Below are 27172 nucleotides of genomic sequence, written 5' to 3' on the forward strand. Positions count from 1 at the left end.
CTTCATTAAAAGGCACATCTTATTTCTATTCTCTATCCTGCAAACTCCCACCCACCTCCCATAAATAATAACTGCCATAACCTCACATATATATTTTCAAATGTTATTTATGCATATAAAAGAACAAATAAATACAGCATTTAAATTTTCTACTTTACACAAAACATGCCATGTTATGTACTCTGTCATGCTTATTATTTTTTCAATATTTTGGAGAGTTTTTCACATTGGAACAGAAAACTCCTTCATTATCTTTTTAAAAAAATTTATTTAAAGTTCACGGGTGCATGTGCAGGTTTGTTATTTAGGTAAACTTGTGTCACGGAGATTTTTTGTACAGATTATTTCATCACTAAGCCTAGTACCCATTAGTTATTTTTCCTGATCCTTTTTCTCCTCCCAACCTCTGGTGGGTCCCATGTGTTTTGTTCCCCTGTATCTGTCCGAGTGTTGTCATCTTTCTTCTGCCATTTATAAGTGAGAACATGTGATACTTGGCTTTCTGTTCCTGTGTTAGTTTGCTAAGGATAATGACCTCCAGTTCTACCCATATCTTGACAAAGGATATGATCTTGTTCTGTTTATGGCTGCATAGTATTTCATGGTGTATATGTACCACATTTTCTTTATGCAGTCTATTATTGATGGACTTTTAGGTTGATTCCATGATTTTGCTATTCTACATAGTGCTGCAATGAACATATGTGTGCATGTATCTTTATAACAGAACCATTTATAGTCCTTTGAATACATACTCAGTAATGGAATTGCTGGGTTGAAATGTATTTCTGTCTTTAGGTCTTTGAAGAATGGCCACACTGTCTTCCACAACAGTTGAACTAATTTACACTACCACTAATGGCCAAGATGGCTGACTAGAAGCAGCTAGTATGCGTGGCTCTAATGGGGAGGAACAGAAAGAGTGAGTAAATACAGCACCTTCAACTGAACCATCATTACTTTTTAGAACAGCATCAAACTCCATCTTATGCACATGTCATAACTTGTCTTCTATTGGTAGACATCTGTTTTGATTTTAATATTCTGATGTTATAAATAATATTAAAAACATTACACACAATTTTAAGTTTGATGCTCATAGAGGTTAAATAGTTTACATTCTCCATCAACTACGTATGAGTGTCTGCCTATGGCTTCATCAATAGAGTTTATCAAACTTTTAGATTATTTTATCATTTGATAAGTGAGAAGTGGTATGTAGTAAATCGTCACTTAACCTCATCAATAAGTTCTTGGTAACTTTTACTTTAGGCAAAATGACACATAATGAACAAAAACCAGTTTTCCCCTAGGCTAATTGATATAAACAGGAGTTAAGTTCCTATGACATATTTCTGGTCACAAAAATGTCACCGAACTTCTAAATAAAGACCAAAACATTCCTAATATTAAACATTGAAATAAATTTCAGCTATACATGCATTTAAGAAAGATTAATAAAAACAAGTAAGATAATGATTTGCCCATTTTTCCCAGTTCTGGGTGGGGGTGGCCAGATCCTGTCCTGGCAGGTCAGGGTGCAGAGTGGGAGCCAATCCTGGCCAGGACACCATCACACTGCAGGGCACACTCACATCCACACCCACACTGGCTCTGAATGGGATCCTGTAGATGCATCAATTCACCCAATGTCAAGACCTTTGGGGTGTGGAGGAAACTGGACTCCCCAGAAAAAACCCACACAGACAGGCAGAGAACTGGCAGACTCCACACAGACAGTGGCCCCAGCTGAACATCAATTTTACTTTCTAGAATGCTTATAAAGAAACAACATTGAATGAAGCGATGTTATTAGACGACCTGCTATATTAGCATAGTTTTACTTCATGCATATTTTGTTTAAAATATGTTTAGACATATTTTCATATGTTTAGAGGCCATTTATATTTGATTTTTCTATTTGTTGGGTTCTTTGTAGTTCTTTTAATTTCAAATACTTTGTATATATTATGCAGACATCTATAGCTTATTCTCAACTTAGTTGGTGTGCTCTGTACTGAGACAGATTCTTATCTACAGTATTAAGTTTAAGAACCACTGGATGTATATATTTATTTCTATGTGTATAGAAATATGAGTTTAATGAACATACAAATATTACCACCATTTATGTTGATTTTATCATCCTGGGATTACAAAAAGGGTTAAGTTTCCTTTTTATCTCCCACTATACCATAATCCTTCACTCTTCTCAGTGCTGAAAACTGATTTTCCTACCAGTACTACACATCCATTGTGCGAGCGCTAACTCCCATGTGATATAAAACTAGGTAGTTACCTTACAAAAGGTAGATAGACCAAATGGTCCTGGTAGAGAAAGACAAGTTCTGCCCAAGGTCATTTTAATTTTTATTCTAGAAGACAGATATTGATCCCAATCTCAGAAATGACATTATTTCAATTTTCTAAAAATATATTTAGATTTTACAAAAGGGAACCTGATGCACACAAAACCAAACATGCACACACATTCACACCTGATAGCCAGAAACTGTATACACAGTTTATCAATGTATGTATATATGCAATCTATCTTCCTTACATTTATGTATCTATTACGTTAAGAGTAGAATTTAATACAGAGTCAGCTGCTATAAAAATAAAAAAGCACCTACTTTTTCATTGCACTTTCCTTTAAAGCCACTTGGGGTTACATTTCACTGCCCTGGACAGCAGGGAAAGTTTCATAATTTTAGAAAGTATATTAGAAAGTTTCGTAATTTTAAAGTTATTCTTAGAAAATTCTGTGGACTCATTCCCAGAGGAGCCTCAATTCATAATTAAGATTATTATCAAGTTTAAGAATCACAATTTCAAATAATAATGAAAAGTAAACATTCCCCCTTCCTCAGCATGGAATTCAGTGGGAAGCTGCAGTGGGGAGGTGGTAGCAGAGGGAGGAATGAGAAAGTTGGGTCCGCTTCTTCTTTTCCACCTGGAGTCACCTTTGGTTTTCTGAGTTGGAGAAGTGAAAGAGAGGGCAGCAAGGATACCAAAGGTGAAGGGGAGAACTTTCCTTGGACAGAGCCTCACTCTGTCAGTCAGGCTCCTGGAGTGCAATGGTGCGATCTAGGCTCCCTGCAACCTCCGCCTCCCGGGTTCAAGCGATTCCCTGGCTTCAGTCTCCCGAGTAGCTAGGACTACAGGTGCGTGCCACCACACGCCGCTACGTTTTGTATTTTTAGTAGAGACGGGGTTTCACCACGTTGGCCAGGTTTGTCTGAACTCTTGACCTCAGGTAATCCGCCCTCCTCAGCCTTCGAAAGTGCTGGGATTACAGGCTGAGCCACCGCGCCCCGCCAGGGGAGGATTTCTTTGGCTGGTACTCTGAATCCTGGGGTTGGTGCTTTTATGCATATATTTATATACATAAATGTACAACCAGTGGTAGAATTGGTCTTTCTAATTATTGGACAAATAATAGGTTAATTAAGATATGACCCTGAAATAGCTGATTAATGGGGGAAAATAGTTAAACGTTATGTCACAATATACTGCAAAATAATATCATAGATTTAGAAAGAAATTCTAGCAAACCAAAGGAAAAACAAAAAAGCATACTTAAAAAGACTAGTAGAAAAGCTATGCAAATATTTGCCTTACTGAAGCATGGGAAAGGTCATTCTCTGCATAGAGGCATGAAAAAACAGGTCATTAAATTATGCTGCACAAAAATTAAGATCTTCTACATATCAAAAATGCCACATAATTGATAGACAATGTGAGAAAAAATTTACAAATAAATTAATAGATAGGAATAGTTAGATATCCTTCTTAAAATAATTCTTGAAAATAGTAATCTCAATAGAAAAATTGCATATTCAACAATGTTTGGAAAATGTTTAATGGTACAGAAAAATTTATCAGTTAAGATTCCTCAGGCAATCAGTTGACAAAAACATGCTATGAAATGTCCATCAAGATTCTGTGTGATGGAATTATGGACATTTTAAAATGTTTTTATATATTTTTTCAGAATTTTCTTTTATATACAGAAAAAGTGTTGCATTTCTAAAAATACAAAACTCTAAAATAAAGTAAACACGATTATTGATATTCATTAAATCCATTTCAGGGGAATGATGTGGGGAGATACTTGAATAATATATATGTTCTTTCTCTTAGATTATTTTTAGAAATAATCATGCTTGTTCTGTTGAAAATATAATGGGAATTATTCATTTCAGAAAGACTGTGCTTGCAAAGCTTGTTTGCATTTCTAAAGCTGTGTATCCTCTTATAGTTTTGTAAGGTTACAAAAATGTCACAAATGGGAAAAATAACACAGTAGGTTAAGTGTTGTCCTAAACTTCGTCACTGTGTATCTTTGAGTAAATCATTTTACCTTTCTACCTTTTAGTTTGTTTATTAGACACTTGAGCTCTGAGCTTTCACTTAAGTAATGATTCTATCTTTCAGGGAGAATCTTGATATGGGCAGCTAGGAGTGAATTTGCCTGAAGGGCAGGGAACCATTGAGGCCATAACTTATTCCAATATTAGCAAGAAGTCAGGTAGACTAGTGATGCTTATTAACCAAGTTTTAATCTTGGGCACGGAGGAGTAAAGCTAAGTATACATGATTACTTTTTTGAATTTGTTTCTATTCATTCCCATAGTCTTGTGACTTAAGAAAGTAACAACACATAAATAAAAACCATAAAACACAGTTTTTCTAAAAATTCTGTAAGGTAATAAAACATGAGCTGCTGTAATAAGAAACCCAATTGTTTCTCACAGTATCAGTGGCTTCCAAGTAGCTGCACAAAGTCAGGATAAGTGATGATGCCTGAGAGCTATAATGCTCAAAAAAACCACTTCAACTACACTCATGAATGGATCCTCTCAGAAAAACTTTAGAGAGGAAGGACTTTTGCAGAAGGTTATTAAAAACACTCCAACAGTTGTGGGGCAACAGCAAGGAGCACGTGAATGCCAATTTTACTTGAGTCACAAAGATACCATATGTGGAAGACTTTTAGGGAATATGGATATTAAATGAGTGTACAAAATGTGTATTTGGTCAGTTCAGACACAATGTGATCAATTGAAGAAGAATAAGAAAAAAAAGCTCATTCCTTGGATTGGGTGTTCACTTGCAGACCTCTCTTGCAGGGGCTACAAACTTTCACTGTTAATGCTCTGTGAGGCAGCATCTAGATAAGTAGAGCAATTGTAAAAAGATTTTTTAAAAACAAAAAGAATTGGAAAAGGGAAAATAAGGTCAAATTCAAATTGTAAACATTACTTCAAGATATCTCCATATGTATAAGCAAACACATATAATTGATGTAAATTAGGTTATATTATGCATATGAACTTCACATTTTTTACTCAGTGTTATTCATTGGTAGCTTCCTAGAAGATATGTATCATTCTATTTAGAGGCTAGATAGTATTTCAATGTATGAACAGATCATACTTACTTAATTAGTCATGTATTAATGGAGATTTATGCATTCAACAACTCTACATATAGAGTTCATACTATGTAGTTAGCAACCGTGCTGGACATTGTGGTACTATGATGAGCAAGGGAGAGATGATTTTTGCTTTAAAGAGCATATAGCTTGGTGCAAGTCTTCAAAATAAACATTCAGAGACAAAAAAAATATGACCAGGAGATACTGATCTCTTTTGCCCTTGTGACAACTGGAAAGGGCCTGAGAGCAAGGGATCATGTGGCTCAGTTGCCTCTGGCCCTGAGCAGCCCTATGTGGTGCTCCTTGGAGCAAAGAAGAAATTAACAATGCAGCTTGTGGTTCTAGTAGGCTGTGAACAAAATGGTTGCACCATTCCATTACACCTAGGGAAAAGGTGAAGGAGCTGCTCCCCTCACTGTTCTGATCCATTCTGCAAGTTAGAACAGCCAGTTAGACAATGCATGATCCATTCAGCAAATAAGAACAGCCTGAATATTTAAGAATGCTTGATATAAAAGCAGTTTAGTTGAGTTAAAAAATATACATGAGCATAATCAGATTTCAAGGTTTGAATCTGTTGAGGGAAGAAAAAGAAAACCTATTAAATTCCTTAAGTATAATTTCAACTATTTTGTATGCTGATAAAAGGTGACATAAAGATCACCTTTACTGAAACAAATTCAAATTTCTCATTTAAAAAATATTGGAAAATATTGTATTTGGTTCAAAATTTAGTATCTTCCCTGTTTTGAATTGTATTTATTATAAATATATGGTTTAAAAATAATAATGGTTTCACTCAAACTCCATTAGGAAGCAGCTAAGTACCCTAGTAGCAGACTGTGCCATAGAAATATTAGCAACCTCTTCATCTGTGCTATCAAATGACAGGCTGGAAAGCACTGGTCTGCTTCTTAAACTACCTGTAATGAAGGATATACATATTACAAATCACATATATATATACATGTATATATACATGTATATATATAGATGTGTGTACATATATAAATCAACAAAAATATATGGCAAAAAATAAAAAGAAAAATGACATAAATACAAGCTCCCTTTCTAATATTAAGGTGCATATATACAATTTCCTTGTCAAATTGTTATAAAAGTTTAATGCTTACTCTCAAATTTTTACCTTGTCGTGTCATGAACCTGCTAAGAAACCAGTCTGCAGACCAGCAATAGAAGATGGAGCAAACTTTGAGTAACTCTTATTTTTTACTGTCAGATTCAAATTTTGAGCTATTAGAAGCAATACAACAATTCATTTTTGTTAGGCATACAACTTAATACAGTTTTCTGATTAATTCTTTGCAATTAACTCTTAGAAATGGAACAACAGAGTCTTGTTTTGTTCTTCAATTATAAATATATATAAATCAACTTGTTTTGCTGACAGCATGATAATTTTTGCTACTGTACATGTGGCTGTGGTCTTTATTTTTCCTGTTGTTAGTTTTATGTATCAGCAGAGTATGCTTATTTTAATATTAAAAGTAGTGTATACTAGAATAGCTAAAATGGTTTTTAAAAAGAATAAAGTGAGAGGAATTAATCTTCCCAATATTAAGGTTACATTATTCATGACAGTGTAGAACTGGTGGAAGGATAGAAACATAGATCAATGGAACAGAACAGAGAAGTCAGAAATAGATTCACACATGTATACACAATTAATGTTTGATAAGGAAGCAAAAATAATTCAATGAAGAAGGAATAGCCTTTTCAATAAATAGTGCTAAAGCAATTAATCATCCATAAGCAAAAAAAAAAAAAAAAAGAAAGCCTCAACATAAGCTTTATACCTCATGCAAAAATGATCTCAAAATGGATCCTCAACTTATATACAGAACATAAAGCTATAAAACTTCTGGGTAAAAATTGAAAAGAAATCTTTAAGATCTAGGATTAGGCAAAGAGTTGTTAAGTTTAACACCAAAAGCGTGACCCATAAAAGGAAAAAATCGATAATCATTTGGACTTCATAGAAATTTAAAAATGTGTGCTCTCAATTGCCCTGTTAATAAGGGAAAAGAAAAATGACAGATTTGGAGAACATATTTGAAAATTACACATATAAAAAATGATTGGTATTTAGAATATATAAATTCAAAAATTTAAAAGCAAAGAATCCAATTAAATAGGCAAAAGACACTTGACTGAACAGAGTATATGGATTTCAAATAAGCACATGAAAATATGTTTAACATCTGAGTTTGAATCTGAGGGTCTAGGGGAAGGGGCTAGCGACAGTGCTCAAAGAAGAAGCTATGAAAAATGTTATCGTCACCATCATGATGATGATCATCATCATCACTAGCAGTTAAAGAAGTGCAAAGTAAAACCAAAATGAGATATCACTGCACATCAGAGTAGCTAAAAACCATAGTGAAAACCCTAAATGCTAAGGAGGGTGCAAAGACACTGGAACATTCATACATTGTGTTTAGGAATGTAAAATGATACAGCCACTCTGAAAAAATAGCTGGCAGTTACTTTCAATACCAAAAATAGACTGAGAGAGCAATTGCACTCTTGGACATATATCACAGAGAAATTTTAAAAATTCATGCAGAAAATTCATCCATGAGTGTTTATGGCAGATTTAAAAAAAAATTCTAATAGACCAGAATTGGAAACATCCCAGATGTCCTTCAGTGAATGGTGCACACATGTCATGAAACACTACTCAGCAATAAAAAAGAAAGAGCTATTGATACACACAACAGCTTAGATGAAGCTCATGGATATTATGTTGAGCCAAAAAAAAATCTCAAAAGAATACATACATTCTTTGGATTAATTCATGATTCCATTTATGTAACATTTGTGAAATAATTATAGGTATGGTGAACAGCTTAGTGGTTCCTAAAGGCTAGACATGTGGCTATAAAGGGCTAGGACGAAGTCTTGTGTTAATGGTACAGTTAAGTGTCTTGATTGTTGTGATGGTTATGCACGCAGAGAACTACACACACACACAAACACACACACATACACAGTGCATGTATAACTGCTGAAATCAGAATAAGCACTCTAAGTTGTAACAATGACAATTTCCTGGTTTTGATGCTGTACTATAGTTGCACAAGATGTTAATAATGGGAGAGGCATTAAAATGTTAGATAGGCCGGGCGCGGTGGCTCACGCCTGTAATCCCAGCACTTTGGGAGGCCGAGGCGGGCGGATCACAAGGTCAGGAGATCGAGACCACGGTGAAACTCCGTCTCTACTAAAAATACAAAAAAAAAAAAATTAGCCGGGCGCGATTGTGGGCGCCTGTAGTCCAGCTACTCGGGAGGCTGAGGCAGGAGAATGGCGTGAACCCGGGAGGCGGAGCTTGCAGTGAGCCGAGATTGCGCCACTGCACTCCAGCCTGGGCGACAGAGCGAGACTCCGTCTCAAAAAAATAAAATAAAATAAAATAAAATAAAATAAAATAAAATAAAATAAAATGTTAGATAGATGTATATCTGTATATATATGTGACATCATGAATTGTATAATTTAATATTCAATTTTCTAATAAATCACTTGGATATTAAAACAAGGAAGTCACAAAATAATGTGAGAAGTTTGGGAAAATTCTCAAAACACAAAAGAGAGAGCAAGATACTTACAGTATAAATCATATGTATATTGATCTCTCAGTTATATATCCTTATTTTTTGATGAAGAAAAATTGAGGAAAATAAACAAGAGCTTAGTAGCAGAAATGCCAGGCAGGCTGGTGAGTCAGTACTTGGTTAATTAAAGCACTCAGCATTCCTGAGAGTACTGTTTGAATTCATGACTTATATCGATGATTTCAAAAGCCTTATTAGGTAATGCAAAGGGACTTTCTATAAACATCCTTTATTTTTATCCAAAGAATTTTCTAGAATAATTCTGAAAAAGGATAGTGCAAGATTAAAGGAATGGGCATCAAGTTAAAGAGACTTTTTTTGAAATGATACCTGGTGATATTCGTACTTTACTCACTAAGACTTACAAGAATTCCCACTTCCCATAAGCGATAGCACCATTGCTATGATGGAACGACAGCCACTCAAATACTCAAATAGTTGCCTTATGGTGTTCTTTCCCCTGCATCGAATGAAAAGTCTGGGGCTTTCCATCCCTGGTGTATTTTGGGTCCAAAGGAAAAAGAAATCCAGAGGTGCCTTGAGAGGAAAAAAAATAAAAAGCAATTGAAGGGAAGAGAAAGAAGATGGTTCAAGTGAGAAACAAGGAAACCTTGTGTCCTCTCATAAGCTTGTTAGAGAATGGCAAATATCCAGAATGCAACTAACGGCTATAATTCCCTGCCCTGCATGTTCCCAAAGGCTGAAGACAGAAAAAAGCATTCCAGGAATTGGAAGCAGACACCTCCATAAGAAAATCCATGTGGAAGAACTCCATTTTAGCCATCTCAAATGAGGCAACTCACCCTTAAGAGCAAGCATAGGGTGGTGCATGCAGTGTGTGGGGAAGGGATGGTGGATCCGAACTCTGTCTGTTTTTTTCCTTGACCCTTGTGTTAAATCTAATATTTGAATTTTTGCTGATGAACCTATGTGATGACATAATAGATATTTAGAGTCATAACTTCTATTAAATATAGTAGGTTTGTCATAATCTTAAACAGTAATTCTTGAGAGGCCACATAAAAATTTCACGTGGACAAAAGCACATGTAGGCCATTAGAAAATCCAGTGATCAATATGTTTCCAGCATTAATTACTTTTGAGAGGATTATGGAGGTAGGGGTCCAGTCAATCCTCCTTAACCAATAAATAATAAGAAAGAACTCATTTTCTTTATGATCGAACTCTTAGAACACTTTATTTTCATGCTTCTGCCAAAGGAGATGAAATTCTGAAGCATGACTAGGTAGTGAGGCCAGTTGAGACAGCCTGTTAAGAGTAAGAAAAAAATAGAGAGAGAGAGAAAGAAAGAGAAAAGAGAAAAGAAAGAAAACACTAGTTACAAATATTTACAGGAATTTTATTCTCGTATTCTTTTGTTTTGTTTTGTTTTGTGATGGAGTCTTGCTCTGTTGCCCAGGTTGGAATGCAGTGACACAATCTTGGCTTGCTGCAACCTCTGCCTCCTGGGTTCAAGCAATTCTCCTGCCTCAGCCTCCTCAGTAGCTTGGATTACAGGCACCTGCTACCACGCCCAGCTAATATTTGTATTTTTAGTAGACGCGAGGTTTCACTATGTTGGCCAGACAGGTCTTAAACTTCTGACCTCATGATCTGCCCGCCTTGGCCTCCCAAAGTGCTGGGATTACAGGCGTGAGCCACTGCTCCCAGTCTCTCTTATTTTTAATTATTTTTTGAAAAAGATAATAAACACTGGAATTCATCCTCCTGGTGGGGGCTAGTGAAATCCTAGCTTCACTACTTGCTGACTGTGTGAACTTGAATAAGTTACTTAGCCTCTTACGTGTTCATCTAGAATAATGATAATAAAATAACTTGCCTTATACTGTTGTGAAGATTAAATGAATTAATACATGTTCTTACTTTTATAATAATAAAGGTGTTAGAAACAGTGACTGTTATGGACTGAATAATGTCCCTCCAAAATTCATATATTGAAATTTTAACTCTCAGTTCCTCAGAAGCTGGCCATTTTTTCAGCAATTTCTTTAAAGACGTAATTAAGGTTAAGTCAGGCCATTGGGTTGGGCTCTAATTCAATGTGACTGGTGTCCTTAAAAAGAATCAAAGATTAGGACGGAGCCACACACAGAGGGAAGTCCATGTAAAGGTACAGGGGAAAAGCAGTCCTCTAACAAGGCAATGAGAGAGACCTCAGAAGAAACCAACCCTGCCAACACTGTGATTTTGGCCTCCAGAACTATGAGAAAATAAATTTCTGTCTTTTAAGCCACCTAATAAGTAACACCCATCTGTGGTACTTATTGTAGTAGCCCTAGAAAACTAATACAGGGACAATAAAACAGTTTTCTAGACATCTGGACTTTTAAAGATTATTGTTCTATCTATAGAAATTTACTAATCCTCTCAAATGTCTTATTTGATAGCTTGTGGTCTTGTAGAATATAACTAAAATTGGTGTCTACAATTTTTGTTTGCTGAAGAGTTCACATTTTATCTACCTTTCTTGTCTTTTATGATAAGGTTTATTCTTATAGTCACATTTTGGTTTTCAAACAACATTTAAAATGTTTCTCTGACACTAAAAAATACACCCTGCCTGAAACTGCTAGCTACATTCACTGTGGGATCTATGGGTCAACAAAAGATAGGGTTCACCAGCTATGGACAAAGAAGGAGCTATGAAAAATGTCATCACCAACATCACCATCAATAGACACATGTTGTACCCATTGAATATATTCCTGTTTGTAAGGGACATTTATAATTTATTAATAAGGAAAAATTATGGCATTGATAATGAAAACAACAAATAAATGAATATCTATAAACATATGTCATCAATGAAAGAAATATGTATAGTACATAAAACAATATTTTATTATTAAATATTAATATGTAAACAAATATAAATGTAATATTTAATTAAAGACAATTCAATCAGATCTATAAGGTTGAGAAATTCAGTATATCTTTAAGTGATTTCTCCACTTAATGGTCAAATAAACATGTATTAAATGTTATTATTTTATTTTTTGATTTTATAGAGATGGAGTCCCACTATGTTGCCCAGGCTGGTCTCAAACTTCTGGCCTTAAGCTATCCTGCCATCTCTGCCTCCCAAAGTGCTGGGATTCCAGCTGTAAGCCACCATGTGCAGCCTTTATTTAATTTTAAAAAGACTTTAGACTCAATATATTTGTCTGATGAAATTATAAGTACTGTCTGAATAAAAATATAGTAGATAAACCTCAACATATGTACCAGGTAGATTGTATCTTATTTAAATCTTATATAGAAAGCAAAACAATAAAAATATTCCCCCTTTGATGTAGTTGAGCTCATACTAACTAGCATTCTTGAATACTTTCAACTTGAAAATACTGAAATTATACTCATGTAAGAAGCAAGACCAGTTTTGAGTTTAAAAACCCAGTAACTCATTTTAAGAATGAGTACTTAAGTATATGTCCATTTTAAATATTTCTAAAAGCCTTATAAACATGTATTAATATGTACATGTATCTCTAATTGATAAGAATGATTTAAGTAAACTCCGGATATATTCTAACAAATGTAGTTTGGATGTGTCTGCACCCAAATCTTGTGTTGAGATGGAATCCCCATTGTTGGAGGTGGGGCCTGATGGGGAGTGATTGGATCATGAGGGCAGATTTCTCATGAATGGTTTAGTACCATCCTCTTGGTACTGTCCTCATGATACTGAGTGAGTTCTCGTGATATCCGATTATTTACAAGTGTGTGGCACCCTCCCCCACCCCGGCCCCACCAACACACATACACACATGCACACTCTCTTCTTTCTTGCTCCTGCTCTGGCCATTGCCTGCCCCCTCTTTGTCTTCCACCATGATTGTAAGTTTCCTGAAGCCTCCCCAGAAGCTGAGCACATGCCAGCATCATGCTTCCCAGGTAGCCTGCAGAGCTGTCAACCAAATAAACCTCTTTTCTGTATAAATTACCCAGTCTTGGGTAATTTTATTTTTTCTTTATAAAAATGCAAGAATGGACTCATACAGTAACCAATGGATGTCACTGTTGCTTCATAACATAATCAAACTACTGTTTTGACTATTATAAAGACAAGAATATATACAGTGCACATACCATTCCAATAGTGATGTAGTTAATCAACACTAGTAATGTTTGAAGACATTATCAATACCATAAATTACAAATATGAATTGAGCTTTCTCCATGTAACAAATGCATTACGACTGCTACAAAGTTCACAATTAAGTAGAACACATATTGTCTAATATCAGGAATCTCATAATCTTGTCAGAAGATATCATGAAACTGTTATAAAAAAAAATATTACCTGGCAAAGACATTGAAGTCCTGGTGAGACTTCTAACTATAACAGAACAGAGTCAGTAAGTCTTCTCCTCAAACTTCACAAAAAAAGTATACAATTGGACAAAATTGTTGAACGACCATTTAGCTATTTGTGCCTAGTGTGTCATTATTGGAATGCTAAGCATGTGGGTTGTGGATATTAATCAAAGGCAGACTCATGAAAAACTGCTAGAGCTTCATGTAAGGACAGTGGAAGTTTGACCTTCTTGCCCAAGGGTGCTCCCACAGCCCACCCCATCCAGGTGGAGAGAGCTGTGTCTTTTTACTCACATAAACCCGGCCTTGAAAACCAGCAGCTTGGCTACCAAAAGGAGCAAACACGATCTGGTGAACAGAGTGAAAAGCTGTGTGTGTGTGTGTGTGTGTGTGTGTGTGTGTGTGTGTGTGTGTGTGTGTTTCGTTATTTGTCTGTTTTTTCCACTAAGAGTGGCAAACTTGGTAGAAAACAAATGAGGAAAATCTGCAGCTTTTCTAGCCTGCAGTTACAATCCCAGTTCCCTGAGGAAGACTAGATAGCAATTTAGCAAGGAGATCATGGAAATGAGAGAGACATGGAAAGTCCAAATAAGCTCTCCAAGCATCACTGAGTGACTGGGAATTTGCATACAATTGCAGGAAAGACCCAAGGCAGCCCAGTGGAATGCTAAAGTCAGGGAAACTTGAGAACTGAATGAATATTAAATGTGCTCCCTAACTCCCACACAGATCAATCAGCAGAGGGTGGAGGCTTTATACACAGGAGGTATTTCAGTAAAACCTCTGCTGTCATCATTGGCTGACCTCTAAGCTCTGTGGACATAGAAATGAAATTTTAAAAACTGAGCAAAGACAGCAACTACCTGCTTCTGAAAAGAAAGATTCCACAGTTTAAATCTAACCAAACAACAAATAAACAAAGTGGAAAAACACCCCACAATAAAGTAAAATAAAAATCCCGATCCTTCAAAACAATATCTAAAATGTTCTGTTTTTAAATGAAAAAATAAAATTATAAGAAATGCCAAGGAGAGGTTGCCGTGAGCCGAGGTAGCACCACTGCACTGCAGCCTGGGTGAGAGTGAGATTCCGTCTAAAAATAAAAAAAAGAAATGCCAAGAAGCCGAAAAGTGTTACCTCTATTCAGGAAAAAAAATACAATAACTCGAAGTGGGCCCAGATACTGGATTTATCAAACAAAACTTCGATAAGTTATTTAATATATACAAAGAAGTAAAGGAAACTATGTTTAAGGAATGAAAGGAAAATATGCCAATGACTTTACAAATTGGGCATCTTAACAGAGAGTATAAACGACAAACATTAGAAATTCTTGAAAATTATAATAACTGAAATTCAAAATGCAGTAGATGGGCTCAAGAGTAGATCTGAAAAGACAAAAGAATCCTATAAAAATTGTCCAGTGTGCAGATCATGAGGTCAGGAGATTGAGACCATCCTGGCCAACATGGTGAAACCCCATCTCTACTAAAAATACAAAAATTAGCTGGGCGTGGCAGTGCGTGCCTATAATCTTAGCTATTTGGGAGGCTGAGGCAGGAGAATCGTTTGAACCTGGGAGGCAGAAGTTGCAGTGAGCCGAGATCGTGCCACTGCACTCCAGTTTTTTTTTTGAGATGTTCTGGCAACAGAACTAGACTCCGTCTTAAAAAAAAAAAAAAAAAAAAAAAAAAAAAGAAAAGAAGAAGAAATTTGTCCAATGTGAATAATATATAGAAAAAGCAGGTACACAGACCTGTGGAACAACTTTGAGCATACTGTCATGTGTGCAGCAGGAATCCCAGAGGGAGAGGAGACAGAGAAAACGTGGCAGAAAAAGTTATTTGATGAGACAATGTCTAAGACTTACTAAATTTGATTTTAAAAAAAATCTAAGCTCAATGGACGCCTATGCAGAATAAACATGAAGAGCTCCACACTATTGTCAAATGACTGAAAGCCAAAACACAGAGGATGTCTTAAAAACAGCAAGAGGAAAACAAATCATTATGCAGAGAGGAACAAAAACATCTAAGCAGAAAGAATGTAAGCCAGAGTAGTATACTTAAATGTAGATGAAAAAACCATGGATGCAGAATTCTATGTCCAATGAAACTATTTTTTAATTGAAGAAACATGAAGATATTCATTGATCTACAAACACGGAGAGAATTCATTTCCAGGAGAGTTGCCCTCCCATGAATACTGAAAAAATAATTCAAGTTGAAAGGAAATGACACAAGACAGTAATTCAAACTAGCATGAATAATGCAGAGCAACAGAAATTGTAAATAAGAAGATAAATACAAATTCTATCTCGCTATCTATTTATCTATCTATCTATCTACCCACACACACATAATTTGCTCTATCTGTACCGATATATGTACACATAGATAGGCAAATAGTACACCGGAGCTATTTTGGAATAAAATTGTCATATTCCACTGGAATTAAGCATCATCTTGCTGAGGTAAATTGTGATAAATTAAATATATATATTATAACACTTTGAGCAACCACAAACAAAATAACTAAAAAATTATAGCTCGATCAACGGAGAAGCTAAAAATGACAGTATAAAATATTTTTTACACAAAAGAGGCTGTAAAGAAAAAGAAATATTAAAGATGTGAGAGAGAAAACCAACAACAAAATGACAATCCAACCATAATGGCCGTTACGGTAAATGTGAATTGACTAAGTATTCCAATCAAACGGCAGAGTTTCACCTATCTGCTGTCTATTAGAGACAAACTCAAGAGTCAAAGGCACAAACTGGTTAAAATAAATATGCAAAAGATATATCATGCAAACAACATCCATAAGGAAGCAGAAATGGCTCCATAAATCAGACAAAATAGACTTTAAGACAATAAATATTACTAGGGAAAGAGAGAACTATTTCTTAATGCTAAAAGGGTCAATGTACCAGGAATTGTAACAATTATAAATGCATATGTCCCTCAAAATATTTCCTCAGGATACATGAAGCAAACCTGAGAATGGCAAAGAGAAATAGGTAATTTAAAATTTGTGAATGGAGATTTCAATATTTTACTCATGGACATGACTAGAAGCAAAATAAATAAGGCTGTAGACTTGTAGAACACTACCAACCCATTTCGCATATAGAGTACACACCAGGAAATGACTGAAGAATACATGTTCTATTGAAGAGACTTGCAACAATATCCAGGGTAGATGATATGCTAGTCTGGTAGACTCAATATTATTAAGATGAAAATTATTCCCAATCAATTAATAACGTCAACATAATCTCTATAAATATCTCTGAAGGCTTTTTTTTTTTAGTGTGTATAGGAACTGACACGCTGATTCCAAATGTATATGGAAATTCAAAAGTCCTAGCACAGCCAAAACAATTTTAGAGTTTAGAGTTTAAAAAAAAAAAAAAAACAAAAAAAACCTGTGGAATATTTAGCATATCTGACTTCCAAGCTAATGTGAAGTTGCAGTAATCAAGATAGTGAGGTATCTTAACAGTAGATGCACAAGTCAAAGGGAAGAGAATAGAAGCCCAGAACTAAACCCTCACATGGTTAAATAATTTCTTTTAATGATGCCAAAACGATTCAATAGAGAAAGGATAATTGTTCAACAAATCATGCTCAAGCAACTGGATATCCATAGGCAGAAATACGTAGATCCTCACATCACACACAAAAATTAACTCAAAACATGTCATAAATTTAAATGTAAGAGTTAAAAGTATAAAACTTCCAGAGAAAAGCATAGGAGAAAATCTCTGTTACTTTTGTCAGGGCAATTTTTATTCATATATGACACTAAGAACATAATTTGTAAGACAAAATCTTGATAGATTGTACTTCATAATTAATTGAGAGTACTTTACCCTTTAAAAGACACCATTAAAGATAAAGCTACAAGCTGAGATAAAATGTTTGTAAATCATCTGACTTTTACATTACTTACATCTAAAGTATACAAAACCTTTATAACTTGACGATAAGAATCTCACGATTGAATTTAAAAATGGGCAACAGACATAAATAGAAAGCTCATAAAAGAAGATACACAAATGGCTACTGAGCACATAAATAGATTCTCTAGATTATTAGTCATTAGGGAAATGAAAATTAAAACCACATGAGATAGCATTACACATCCAACTAGAACGACTAAAATTAAGAAGAGTAAAAATACCCAAGGTTGGCAAAAATTTGGAAGAACAGAAACCCTCATATGGTGCTGATGCACATGTAAAATGATAGTGTCATTTTGGATAAACATTTGTCAGCTTCTTAAATAATTTAGCATACACATATTATTTGACTTAGAAATTCCATTCTCAGATATATACACAGGATAAATTAAAACATATGTCCACACAGACTTGTATATAAATGTTCATATCAGCATTATTCATAATTGCCTAAAATTAGACACAATTCAAATATCTATCAAATGATGAATGAGTAACAAAATATGATACATCTACACAATGGAATACTACTTAGCAATAAAGATAATTATTGACATATGGCAACAACATAGATTAACATCAAAACCATTACGCTTAGGAAAAAAAATTCAGACTCAGAATTCTGCATATTCTATTATTTTATTTAGATAACATTTCTGGAATAAGCAAAATTTCAGAGATAGAAGGCATATCAGTGGTTTCCTGGGCCAAAAATGGTAGCAGGAACTGACTACAAGTGGATATGTGGATGTTTTGGGGGGTTGTTATTCATGTCCTATATCTAAATTAAAATTATGGTTGTACAACTGTACAAGGTGACCAAAAATTGTCAAACTCTACATTTACAATAGGTCAAATCATGTCATGCAAATTATATCTCAATAAAGCTGTTAAAAATAACAGCCATATTATTTATAGATTTTTTCTCACTATCTTTGAAAATATTCATTTATAATTTTATTACTGAGCACAAGATTTACAGTTTAGTAAAATTTATATCATTGCCTATGTTAAGCCCTTTTATAAATATTATTTTTAATGCTCTGAGAATGTATTTATAAAATCGGAAAAGTGCTTTTCATTTTTGATATAGAACTCTCATAGCCAACATTTATGTTTTCATAACATATAGAAAATATATGTTAAGAATAAAACCCAAAACAAATTTGTTTTCTTGATTCCTAACCAGTGTTTGATCAATCTTTGAGGTCTGTGGTGATTCAATGCTGGAAAAATAAAGATAACACACATTAGAAACAAATGTGTAATGCTGTAACATACGCCTAAGAGACTACTCCCAAACCATCCACAGTTTCTCTTCACTCCACAGGCATGAGAAAGGCAGAACATCTGAGAGAATATTGTGGCTGTGGGAAGGGGCTTTGATAATTTGTTTTCAATTTTAAATGTCCAAGTTACGATGAGGCTAGAAAGAGTCTATTTCCAAGCCAGTTCTCAGCATGGGTAAAGAGAACTCCTTTTAAAACTTGAATTACAAAGTAGCTAAAGACATGTTATTAATGATACATTGGAGTTCTGCTCTGCAGACCATTGTCATGTACGGATTTGAAAATGTCTTTTGTTAATTGAAAGTACTGCTATAAATTTCTCAGGTGTCAGAATAATGCATGTACTGTTACAGATAATGATGTATTTTGTCATATTCTTTGGTGGTTTATGCATTGTAAATGCATAGTAGTATCTATTTTGCTCAACTAGGGTGTTTAAACTACTAGATATACTTCCATTTTTTTTTATTAAGCCATAGTGCTTTACTCAATAGGTTAAATTATTCACTACAATCAACACTTTCATGTTGATTAAGTGGCGAATAATTACCACATACCCACCTGTAGTAGCAAGTCCAAACTCTAGTATGGCTGAACTTCCACTGGAGAAAGGGTTCATGTCAAGTTGGAGAGGGCAGTCAGCTCTTACTATCTCTTCAACATTTTCTTCTCCTTTCCACCCCCTCACATTTAGAGACAGGGACACAATGTAAGAGAGTCTGCTGTGATTAACAAACCTTCTCAGATTCGCCCTGAGCAGGGCCTGGTTCAGAATCTGTTGTGTGGACATACTGGGGGAATATATTTCAGTTTTTCATGACATAGATTTTGGTGTCATGTTGTTAGGTAAACAATTTGAAGTTTATAAGTTTTCCAAAGGAAAAGCTCTGGACTTGAAGCTAGACATCCTGAGTTTTAGTTCCACCGCTTGCTTACTAGCTTCCTGTCTGAATAAGTTATGACCTCTTTGAACCTCCGTATTTTCATGTGTACATTGAGGATCTTATGTAATTAGTTATTTCTGATGTTCCTTTTAGCTATAATATTCTCTAACTTTTTTTTTTTTTTTTTTTTTTGTGAGAGAGAGTCTCACTCTCTTGCCCAGGCTGGGGTGCAGTGGCACGATCTCGACCCACTGCAAGCTCTGCCTCCTGGGTACATGCCATTCTCCTGCCTCAGCCTCCCAAGTAGCTGGGACTACAGGTGCCCGCCACCACGCCTGGCTAATTTTTTGTATTTTTAGTGTAGACAGGATTTCACTGTGTTAGCCAGGATGGTCTCAATCTCCTGACCTCATCATCTGTCGGCCTCAGCCTCCCAAAGTGCTGGGATTACAGGCGTGAGCCACTGTGCCCTGTCGTATATTCTCTAACTTTTATGACTTAAAGCTTGATGGTATTGCCATACACCATCCCCTTCTCACTTTAATCACAAGGAAGATTTCTGCAGTGTATGAAGCATACAGGAAGGCAGCTCTGCGAAATTATCATTCTGGGAGAGAATCTTGGGTGAGAGATGTAAAGAGATTGTATGTTCTATTCTTTACGTGTTGCACTTGTTTCTCCGATTCTTTAAATGTCTGATATGAGGCTTCATGGTGTTTTATGTTTGTGGTCAAAGACAGAGTGATCAGAAGGAACAATGGAAAGGAAACAAACAAGTCTAGTTACTCAGGTTCACTGATAGTTTAGGCACAGTAGGAGAGATTTGATGTACATCCCACAGAGCAAAGCACTTTCAATCCCTGTCTCTATCCACTAACAGATAGTCTTAAGAAATGCAATGATTTCATTGAGTTAGGTAGGTGCTAGATGAGAAATCTATCCTGATCTTTTCATAAGAAGTCTCATCCTTCCCCTGGATAGTATCAAAGACTGATTAAGCATCAAAGCTCTCTTCCTCTGACCCTTCTCCCCAAGATTGAAACAATCTCTTTCTCTTTCAATTACAACACGTGTGACCAGTTTATAGAAAAATGTTTATAAACACAATTACCTAAAAGCTACTGATATTTGTTTAGAGTTTTTAGGCCAACCAATTTAAATGGATACTAAATTGAAAAGCACAATTATTTCCATGGCTTGGCAGAAAGCAAGTCTTAGAGCTCATTAAGAACTGAAGGTCAAATGAGAGGTGGGTAGGCGGATCATTGAAAAAACAAATTATAAAACAGATTTCCATGAATAGTTTTGCCTAATTTTCCCTATACTTGCTGCATTTTCTTGTTTAAAGTCATTGGAATGAAGTGCTGTGTTTCTAAGAGTTACAAAAGAGTGATAGAATAATACATTTTATCACATTGGGAATTATCTTTGGTACAAATGGTATGTTCAGTTTTCCATGTCCTTTAAATTAAGCATTGTAATAAAAAAAGGAAGACCTTTGTACTTGGAATTATAGTTTTGTAGAGCATGTCTGCTATGTTTTGAATGTCTCCTCCAAAACTCATGTTGAAACTTAATCCCCAATATGGCAGTATTGAGAGGTGGGGCCTTTAAGAGGAGATTGGATCATGAAGGCTCTGCCTTAATAAATGAATTAAGCCACACATAAATTAATGGATTAATGAGTTAATAGATTAGTGGTTTATCATGGGAGTGGAACTGTGGATTTATAAAAAGAGGAGGAGAGGCCTGAGCTAGCACATTAACAGATTCAGCCCCTCGCTACGTGATGCTCTGCACCTCCTTGCAACTTTTCAATGTCCCCACCATCAAAGAGGCTCTCATGGGATGTTCTCTCCACTTTGGGCTTCCAAGCCTCCTGACTGTGAGAAATACATTTCATTTCTTATACATTACCCAGTTTCAGGCATTCTGTTATAAGCAACAGCAAATGGACTAAGACAGTGTCTGTGGAAAGAAAACTGCTTCTGCCTTCCAAGGCTAGTCTAATTACCTTAGTATTCCAAGTCACTAAGAATCTTCCTCTTGGGAAGCAGTTGGGAAGATGAGCTCATGGGATCAACACTGTCAGGAGTTGAGGAACTTTTGCAGCTGCTTCCACCAAGCCAAGTATTTCTCTTCTGACTCCTAAAGTCAACACTGAAATCCTTCCGGTTGCTTTCTGTCTACTGCAGAGAGATTTCCTTGAACAGGGTGAAATCTGGCCCAGAAATATTCAGCTTCAAATCTTAATATTTTGTGATGCCAGTTGGTGGGTAAATGTAAATACAAGTTGGCAATCTTTTGTCTTAGACAGTTACTGAAGTTTAGCTATGCTAGGCAGACATAAAAAATGGTTCCGAATATTCCACATGCTTTCTTTAATTGTATTTCCCTGAATCTGCTCTAGGGAAGTTTTTTTTAGCAGATGTTCCGACAATCTGGAACTGCCCTAGCAATTAATTTTTATAGCCCATGGGTTGAGAATATGTTAAATGGAAATATGCCTACTGGAAACATATGTGTTGTTGACACTTTTTATAGAAACAGCTAACACTATATTTGCAGCAAACTCATCTCATTTATGGGAAGTTAACTTTTTTCCTCTCTGGAGCATTGCTCAGACATTCTTCTATTCTATTGCCATGCAGTTTGTTAAAATGCTAGACATTCTTTGTTTTGAGCATTTGAGTTATTTCACTGGGATCTCTGACACTACCCTTCATATGTGTGTATGTGTGTATACACACACATACATATACACACATGAGTAGATATACAGGTGGTTTCCTCCATCCCCCCTGTACCTCTGACCACTCCTCAAAGTCTTATTCTCTATCTTTCCTAACTTGTATCAATAGATGACCACAGATTTTGATGTTTCAAAACCACTAGCTAATTTTCTCCGTTCAAACTCCCCATTAGTGCACTTGCCATCTCTAATGTGTTATTTCCTCCCCTGGAAAGCATGTATATAGAGGTACTTCAGAGATCATTAAAAAGATTTTTATCATCCTTTAGACTTCCATCAGATTTGTGCTCAAAATTTACAGAACAAACAGCAATGAGAATGCCAGAAACACTGTTTTATGAATTCTTGTTGACTCTTTACAAATATATATTGGTTATAAAAGGATTTTAAGTTAATTAATTAAATTTCTTCATATATTTGCATTTTAATAATTATTAATATTATTTTATTCTGTATGCCCTTCTTATTCACTGGGCATCTAAGTAATATAGTATCAATATGTTCATCATATCAATATGTTCAATAATACAGTATTTCATGTTCATCTAATGAGGGCTGAGAGTTAAATTTGTTGTAAACATCAGGGAGGCTCAGAAGTGCAACTTTTACTACCACATAAAAGTGTTCCCCAGTCTAAACTGTCCCAGATCTGAATTTCTGTCTGTTTACTCCTTTAACTAGCTTTTCTTGGAAGTACTGATGTTTTTGTTTTTCTTTTTAATTAGGCTTCTCTAACCTTGAAAAGGCATGAGCAGGCCCTGAGAAAATGAACAACCAAAGAAGTAGGAGGAAAACGAAGAGAAAGGCTGGGCGCTGTGGCTCACCCCTGTAATCCTAGCACTTGGGAAGGCCGCGGTGGGCAGATTACTTTCAACATGGTGAAACCTCATCTCTACAAAAAATACAAAAATTAGCTGGGTGTGGTGGTGCGCACCTGTAGTCCAAGCTACTCGGGAAGCTGAGGTGGAAGGATGACTTGAACCTTTGGAGGCAGAGGTTGCAGTGAGGTGAGATTGCATCACTGCACTCATGCCTGAGCAACAGAGAGTCTGTTTCAAAAAGAAAGAGAAGACAACACAACAACAAACCTAAAAAAAAGTGGATTTTCTGCTAAGTGAGGGATAAAAGGAGTGATTAACTCCAGTCCAGTGCTGATGGCTGTCAGCCTGTAATGAGGACTGAGAAGCTGCCACTGACTTAGGAACATGGAGGTCATTTCAGTGGAGGGCTAAAGACAGCATAGTTGGTGTGGATTTAAGAAAGCGAAGGAGAAAAGTTGTAGGCAGGAAGCATTGGTAAGTTCATTTAGAAATTTTGCAGTAAGGAGAAGCAGAGAAATGGAGCAATGAATGCAAGGAGAAAAGCCACCTAAGGTTTTTAATTTTTCTTTAATAGAAAATAATTTTGAACAGTAATATTAATGTTTCCTTCACTGAAAATTTATGATTCAAGGAAGAGAGAGGGAAAGTCATTGGCATCACATCTCCAAGTAGGTGGGATGACATAGACTTCAAGAGGATGGTTTGGCCTTCGTAGGATCACAGAAAGTTTCTTGGTGGGAGGGAAGGCTGAATATGTGGTAGTTAGATTTTTGATGGGAGATTTCAGAAGGAACTTTATGATTGCTTCTATTTCCTCCATGAAATAGGAAGCAATGCTCTTGGCTATTTTATATAAAGCCTTTGTACACAAAGTATACATCCACTTCATGCCGTTCTAATACAACTACTGGCAGTGTCCAGACATTGCCCCCAACATGTACTTCACTTTCTGTAATAATTTCTTTCTCAGTTGATTTCTTCACTTTTTAAGATATATATAATTTTGGCTTCAAGCTCAATCTAGTACTCCCCAAATTAGGAAAAGCTTGCAGAATACACCTGAAAGTGATGAACTAGTGTGTGTGTGTATATTTATTTCCCTCAACTATTTTCCAAAGAACTTTGAGAAGTGTTGCTCCAAAAGGCACACACATAATAGGCTTGAGCAGATGCCTCTGGTGCACTGCCTCAGTCTCCTGGGCCCTCCTCTCAGTTCAACCACAGCAGCAGAGATTCTTCAAGAGTTCAGACTTGCCTTAGCATCCTTGTGTCATCTTCCTTCAGAATTGCAAGGCTGTTCTGAAGACTAGCCTGCAGCAAGAATAGCCCAGGAGCCCTAATCAATGCAGAACAAGGACCAATGAATGATTTAAGTCTTCTTTACATGAGAATTTGATTCACTGGATAAAACCTTCGATCTTGTCCTTAAGGGGCAATTCCAGACAGCATGCTGTACACTTCTTAGGAGGACCTAACCAAACTGAGCACCCACTACCCTTGTCCCCCACAAGTGACTTTCCTAACAGACAATCTGAGCCCTAATACTTGACTATTTAAATAAAAAGAATACTTAAAACCACAGAAGGCGTTGTAAAAGAAGACAAAATACATCTCAGCTAATAGAGATAACAATATTTAGAAACTAAATTTTATTTATTTATTTCTTTTTATTTATTTATTTCTTTTATTTATTCATCTCCCCAGTGAGATGAACCCAGTACCTCAGTTGAAAATGCAGAAATCACCGGTCTTCTGTGTCGCTCGTGCTGGGAGTTGGAGACTGGAGCTGTTCCTATTCGGCCATCTTCAGAAACTAAATTTTAATCTGAAACTCGCTGGTAGCCAAAACTCATAGGAAAAAAAAAAGAAAGATGGACAAATGTCTACTATTATCTTACAAAAAGGAGCATACTGATTTGTTTGGAGAAATTCATTTACCTCTTGGGGAAAAATTATAATATAAAGAAAAGACAAACATGGATAAGATATTATAGTACCTTAAAATGAAACATTGTAGTGGAGCAGTCATATTTATCACACTTCTCTGTCAGAAAAGCTGAGATCTTAAGGTGGTTCATGCACAATTCAGTTTATGTCATCAAGGATATATAATTCATCTTAAGTTTATCATCTGCATGCTTCTGGTCATCCCAAAATTTAAAAAATTATGCTGTACTATGATATTGCTATCCAAAACCCTGATGCCTTTTTAAAAAGGTAGAATATGAAAATCTAAATCTGGTTAAATATTTTCTCTTGTTGTATAGACCTTAAAATAAGCCAATAATGCTTTGATTTGATTTGTAATTAGGCTGGCAAACTTCTCTCCCCTTAGAAATAGATGCATAGTTTAGATTTCTAAGGCCAAGAAAAGGCAAACATGTCACACCTAAAACAACAGTGTCCTTTAGGTTTACAAAAAGATGTTGGCTGACATAAGAATGCCTTGACTAGTTCAAAAATATGGTTTTTGTCCTATTGCTTATAGCCAGCATTACACAACAAGAGTAACCAAGCTACTGTCTGACTTTTCTATGTAGCTGATGAGTCTACAAATAGTAATTTTATGAAAGATTACAAGCAGAAACTTCTACCAGTGCACTCTGCCTAGTTTGTGGAGTGAAATTTTTTTTGTGTGTGTGTGGTTTTTTTTTCCCTGAGGAGTCCAAGACCTATTTGTAATACCAGTTCAGGGCCTCCAGCATATGTTATTTCTTATATTCAGCTAGTGTTCCACCAGAGAAACAGAACCTGTAGGAAACATATATTAAGACATTGGAGGCTAAATCCAAAATCTACAGGGCAGCTATCAGGAAGGGCAGGGTGGAACTTTCAGACACCAAGTGAAGCTGCTTCTCAGAAGTGGAATTTCTTCTTTTTCAGGGAAGCCTCAGCTCTACTCAAAGCTATCCAAATGACTGAAGCAGATCCACTCAGATTATACGGAATAGTCTTCCTTATGAAGGTCAACTAATAATAGTTTATTCACATATACAAAGTATTTTCACAGCTACAACTACGATAGTGTTTGACTGAGTAACAGGACTGTGGCCTAGCCACATTGATATATAAAGCTGGCCCTCACACCCTGAAAGAAGAATCATAAACTCTCAGACTGTAGCAACACAGAAGCAGTCTTGCAAAGTTTGTTTGGATAAAAGCAAGTGAGAAAAAAAGAATTGTGAAAACCCTCTTGGCAGTCTCTTTCTGAAGAAGTACTTTGTGTTTAATATAGTCTCTTCAAGTATAGCACTAATCTACCTTAAATATCCAAATGATTGTTTCAAAATGTCTCAGGGTCTTCAGGGATTTATGACTGAATTGGACATTTTCTCTGTAGAATCTCCATAGACATTCTGATTTCTCAGGAGATCTTTGCTGAACTGACTGAATATCCTTGGATAAATGTCAAAAAGATGAAAAAATTCCCCACCAGAGAAATTGACAGTAACAACTATTACCACGGTCGCAGAGACGTTCGCATTTGCCGAATTTCCAGGACATGCACTAGGAATACCGCTCATGCCACGTGGTACATGTACTAATAACACTGGGATGCCTGTGCCAAAAACTAGTTGCTGACAGTGTGACACTGGCCCATGTAAAGATGATCTGACACCCTGAGAGTTCACTAGCTAGATTTCTAAAGCAACTTTTTACCATGTTGTATCCTTACCCTTGAGGTTCTTTATGCCAGTTTACAAGTTTGACTTGCATTCCTAAAATAATGGATTTATCTGGGAAAGTTATATGGTCCAGCAATCATAAATATTTTTAAAAGAAAATGAGAATGGCTGGGCTGTGTTATATGATCACTGTTTAATAGGATGTTAGCTGTGCAAGTTCTTGGCTGTTGCATTGTTTTGTTGGTTATAGTAACTAAATCTGGGGAACAGACTGCTGAGGAATAAAATTACATGGGGGATAAGAACAGAGTTGATATTGCACAGCTTGTCTTGAAAATCTCTCATGGGTATGGAGAACCAAAATATTTGGGAAAAAAATAGAAGGACTTACAAGAATTACAAATTGCCTGTGAG

The sequence above is a fragment of the Macaca thibetana genome, chromosome 6 (genome assembly GCF_024542745.1).
Source record: "Macaca thibetana thibetana isolate TM-01 chromosome 6, ASM2454274v1, whole genome shotgun sequence".
Lineage (NCBI taxonomy): Eukaryota > Metazoa > Chordata > Mammalia > Primates > Cercopithecidae > Macaca > Macaca thibetana.